Raw genomic sequence first — 5,428 nt, forward strand, 5'->3', positions numbered from 1 at the left:
CGGGGCGGGGGGGGCGGGAGAATGCGGGGAGGATGCCTCGGGGTGCCGGCCACGCCTGCCTGCGTCCACGCAAGCCACCCGTGCCACCGGCTGCTGCAGAGGCGTCTCAACGGCTCCGAATAGCAACCGCCGCTGCCGCTGCCCTGCTTGATTTTTTAAAAAATGTAATTAGCAGAAATTCAGCTTTCAACTGTCTGACCGGTCAGAAGTAAATATTCCTTTTTTTCTCCTGCCCTAGCTGTTTGCCTTTGTATTATTCTATGTTGAATTTGGATGGCATCACCGACTCGATGGACATGACTTTGAGCAAGCTATGGGAGTTGGTGATGGACAGGCAAGTCTGGCATTGCAGTCCATGCGGTGGCAAAGAGTCGTACACAACTGAGCGACTGAACTGAACTGAATGTTGAATTATGCCTTCCCTGGTGGCTCAGTGGTAAAGAATCCATCTGCCAATGCAGGAGACCCGTCTGCCAATCCTGGATTAGGAAGGTCCCCTGAAGTAGGAAATGGCAATTTACTCCAGTGTACTTGCCTGGAAATCCCATGGACAGAGGAGCCTGGCGTGTTGCAGTCCATGGGGTCACAGAAGAGTCAGACACAACTGAATGACTAAGCAACAAGAAATGTTGAATTAGAGCTAATGGTTTAATACTTACATTTATAATCATAAGATACCTGAGACCTATTTGGTTCATGTTTGAAGCCACAGAGTTTCTAACTTAATGTCTTCCAAGTAGGAGGGTTCAGTGAAACCTTGCTCTTTTAGGAGTGGCTGGGTTTCTCTGAGTTAGTGGTGGTGTCTCCTGTCCCCAGGTGTATTGCCTTCAATAGTGGGGTTCAGAATGTGGGGCAAAGAAGCATCTGAATGTGGGTTTAATATTAGAGAGTAAATGCTCACGTGCCTTGAGAGAGACCGAAAACCCTAACCAGGGCCATGAAAGTTTCCTGTTGAGCAGAACTTTCTGGAACTTGTCAAAGTGGCTGTGCTAACAAGCCCTGGTGACACCAGCTCCTGTCTCCCCAGGCGGAGGGCAGTGCTTTGGCTGCACTGCACAGTGTTATTTCTGCTCCGGTTTCTCCTTGGTCTTCACAGCACTTAATCCTCACTTCTTCTAATTATTACTGGGAAAGACACTGAATTTCTTTTTTTCACTTAGATTTAGAAACTGTCCAGTACTTAAATTGGCTGTTAAGCTTATTGCAGACAGCTGGGGCAGGGAGGTAGCGATTGTAATAGTTTATCTCAAAAACTAAAAGTTGTTTGAGCTTTATGATTTAATCCAAGGCAGGAAATGAGAACAAACTCAGTGAGGTCACTGGAAGTTTAGCTACAGCTGAGATGATTAACAGTAGGTGTGATTTATGAGCTATTGCTGTCTCCCACAATAACCATATTTTGCTCATTGTTTCATTAGCTTTTATATCTTTTGGCCATACAAGTGATCATTTCTGATGGGTAAAGGCTCTTTAATAAAATCTTTTATTTTATTAAAGCAACACGAAAGTCTTTATCTTTTTTTAGATTGTGCCAGAAATACAGCAAAGATGATTTGTAATTTGTGATAAAACTTAGAATATGGTCAGGTAGAGTTTCCTGGAAGACCTTCACTTCTACCTCATCATTCTTTGTACTACCTAGGTCATCAGTAAGCCTGGAGTGCTGCCGTCCACGGGGTTGCAAAGAGTTGGACACGACTGAGTAACTAAACTGACCTGAGGTCATCAGTATTCTGTATATTTTTATTAGCAACTCAGAGAGACACTTTTCAACATACCTGGATGAAGAATGTGCTTTTGATTTCCAGTAATTTGAGGGTTCCTTTCTTAAAGGGAGTCTCATCTTCTGATTTTATATTTTCTCTCCTTAAATAGAAGGCTTGCATTTTTTCTGCCTCCACGTCCTCACCGGATGGAATAAGAGATTAAACAGAAAGGTTGTTTTCTTAGAAAATGGAAAGCGGAAGCCTGGGAAGTGGTAACAAGGGGGTAGAATTATGAAGAAAGATAGCATTTTTAGAAAAATCAAGAGAAAGAAACCAAGAGAAAACTCAGAACAAAACTTGGAATAAAAATTGTAATCAGATAGAAATCTCAAGTTTTGGAAACGGGCTTATGTATTAATCATAGTCTGAAAGGAATAAAGATTATCTTAGGTATTTCAAACAATAGGAATTTATTACAGGAGTTGATTACAGAGGGATTGAAGGATCAGTAGAGTACAAGAAGAGAGAGGAAGACTGTGTAACCTGTGTAACTGCACAGAACCTTGGGTCCATTTGGGGTGGAAATTGTTTAAAAAATGGCAAAATCTTCCACGTACATGATGTTTTGTTCCTCATAGGGATTCCAAGGAAAAATGAGCATAAAAAGCTATTTATTGGTCCATCTTGTCAAAGCTTGAGGAACTGCTCAGATCTCTGGGGCTGTACACTGGGCAGTAGCTCCTGGGTATTCTGGAGTCCTGTGTTGGAGCTAAGATTCCAAATATCTGTGATGTCGTTTCTGTAGCTTTATCCTTGGCCTTTTAAAGTGTGTCATGTGCCAAAGGTTATGATAACTCCAATTCTGTGCACCTGAGATCTATTTTTTAAAAAATGAAGCGTTATGCTCAGAGGTAGAACTCCTGGCTTACTGTAAGAGCTTTAAACCAACCTTGGTGATGACGTTGATGGAGAAAAAGAAGACCTGTAAAGGAACGGGTTTCAGAGCAAGATGGCTAATTTAGTCAGAGCCCCGTACTTTGTGATTGTCTCTGGACTCCCCAAGCAGAATTTTTCTGAATGCTGCTAGATATCTGGTCGAAGCTTAGGGGAACAGTCTGGATACAGTATAAATTTAGGATCCATCAGTAACTAGATTGAGTTAAAAACCTCAGTGGAGATGGAACAACAGTAGTTATGTAGGCCTGTTTTAGAATAAATCATTGAAAAAGGAGTCATTTTTAAGGAAAAGTGCTAAAGGGAAGTGATCACCCCTCCAGTCGCTCCTCTTCCTCCCCGACCGTATTGGGCATCACTGTTCACAAGTTTTCAGTCCAACTTTGTATCCTTGCGGAAGACTGGGTTCAATCCCTGGGTTGGGAAGATCCCCTGGAGAAGGGAAAGGCTACCCACTCCAGTATTCTGGCCTGGAGAATTCCATGGATGGTGTAGTCCATGGGGTAGCAAAGAGTCGGACGCCACTGAACGACTTTCACTTTCACTTTGTATCTTTGGTTTAAGGAATAGAAAAGGTACATCAGGCGTCTGTGTAGTTCAGAGCTTGAATTCCGACCTCCCAGTAACCGTGTTTGAAGAGGATCATATGCACCATGAATTTGGATACTGGAATGTTTATACTTGCTCAGGAAGAGTCTGTGTGGTCTTCCTTCAGCTGTTCCCCTTCATGTGGGGAGAAGAGTCCACAGACCAAGGTCACTTGCTCACCTGTGCCCACAGAGCCCATGCTTCCTGGCTGAGGCATCACACTACACACACCAGAATCCCAGAATTCCTTGCCCCCAAGGCGAAGGTGGAGCCCACTTCCAGACCTTGCACTGGGCAGTTCTCTGCTTTATCCTTCCAAGATCAAACTGGGCTGCTAGTATGCACTCCTGGGCTTGATAGATGGCCGGGGGTGACTGCAAACATGTGGAGTGTAAAAGAAAAATTTCAGAGACTTCCCTGGCGGTCCAGCAGTTAAGACTCCCTGCTTCCAATGCAGAGGGTTTGATCCCCAGGTTTGGGAACTAACATCCCACATGCTGGACAGCACAGCCAAAAAGAAAAAGAAAAATTCTACACTAGACATTTGTTAAAAACAGCAAGGAAGATTTTACTGGAGTTACTGTAGTAGAAGAGAGAGACTTCGATATAGAACTGAGCTCAACTCCAAGTCCAGCAAAGACAGCTGGGGACTGAGAGCCAGCAAGAATGAGGAGTCAGCGGAGAGCAAATGACTAAGAGGACATCAAAGGCAGGAAGGTTCTTGCTAAACTGGCATAACAGGATTCTTGCTAAAGGCAGACTAGCCGTTGGATTGAGAAACTTGTTCAGACATTGAGGGTCGAGGGTCGGGGTGGGGGGTGTGTCTCACTAAACCAACAAGCAGGATTCTTTGCTGAAACTGGGTTCTGTGGGCCAAGGGGGGCTGCTGGCCAAGCTTGAAGAGTGATGAAAAGAGCGCTCGTGGTGGAACTTGGCCTTGCAGGTTGAGGTCAATTTTCGGTGTCGATGTTTGCAAGATCCCCAGAGTGTGGGACAGAGCCAGGGTGGAAGGAAAGGGGTCCAGGCACCACTGCTTGCTAGTCTGAAACTCGGAGGAGCCTGAGAGTCCTGAACTTGAACCTGGCCTTTGGCTGCAATTTCCTTTGAGGGACTTGAAAGGTGGGGCAGAGGTGTTTTGGTGGGGGCTCTTTCAACCGGGGAAAAACCTTACAGACGACACACTCAGGTGCTTTCTGAGGGGGCTGGTCAGTGGAGGACAGAGAGGGAGAGACCCTGAGGAGGGAGAGCAAATTGGTGTTTCATTTGTGGTGTCCTGAATTCTCCAAGCCAGGCTTCAGCAATACGTGAACCGTGAACTTCCAGATGTTCAAGCTGGTTTTAGAAAAGGCAAAAGAACCAGAGATCAAATTGCCAACATCCGCTGGATCATCGAAAAAGCAAGAGAGTTCCAGAAAAACATCTATTTCTGCTTTATTGACTATGCCACAGCCTTTGACTGTGTGGATCACAATAAACTGTGGAAAATTCTTCAAAAGATGGGAATACCAGACCACCTGACCTGCCTCCTTAGAAATCTGTATGCAGGTCAAGAGACAACAGTTAGAACTGGACATGGAACAACAGACTGGTTCCAAATAGGAAAAAGAGTGCATCAAGGCTGTATATTGTCACCCTGCTTATTTAACTTATATGCAGAGTACATCATGAGAAACGCTGGACTGGAAGAAGCACAAGCTGGAATCAAGATTGCCAGGAGAAATACCAATCACCTCAGATATGCAGATGACACCACCCTTATGGAAGAAAGTGAAGAAGAACTAAAAAGCCTCTTGATGAAAGTGAAAGTGGAGAGTGAAAAAGTTGGTTTAAAGCTCAAGATTCAGAAAACGAAGATCATGGCATCTGGTCCCATCACTTCATGGGAAATAGATGGGGAAACAGTGGAAACAGTGTCAGACTTTATTTTTGGTGGGGCTCCAAAATCACTGCAGATGGTGACTGCAGCCATGAAATTAAAAGATGCTTACTCCTTGGAAGGAGAGTTATGACCAACCTAGATAGCATATTCAAAAGCAGAGACATTACTTTGCCAACAAAGGTCCGTCTAGTCAAGGCTATGGTTTTTCCAGTAGTCATGTATGGATGTGAGAGTTGGACTGTGAAGAAGGCTGAGCGCCGAAGAATTGATGCTTTTGAGCTGTGGTGTTGGAGAAGACTTT

General features: G+C 44.5%; 1 protein-coding gene across 2 annotated transcripts in view; it reads left to right on the forward strand.

Annotated features, from left to right (window-relative positions):
* Positions 1–5,428, forward strand: part of FUT10 (fucosyltransferase 10 (alpha (1,3) fucosyltransferase)) — a 78,919-nt gene that overhangs the window by 55,914 nt on the left and 17,577 nt on the right. The window lies entirely within an intron of this gene.

The sequence above is a fragment of the Bison bison genome, unplaced genomic scaffold, assembly GCF_000754665.1.
Source record: "Bison bison bison isolate TAMUID 2011002044 unplaced genomic scaffold, Bison_UMD1.0 scf7180017864105, whole genome shotgun sequence".
Lineage (NCBI taxonomy): Eukaryota > Metazoa > Chordata > Mammalia > Artiodactyla > Bovidae > Bison > Bison bison.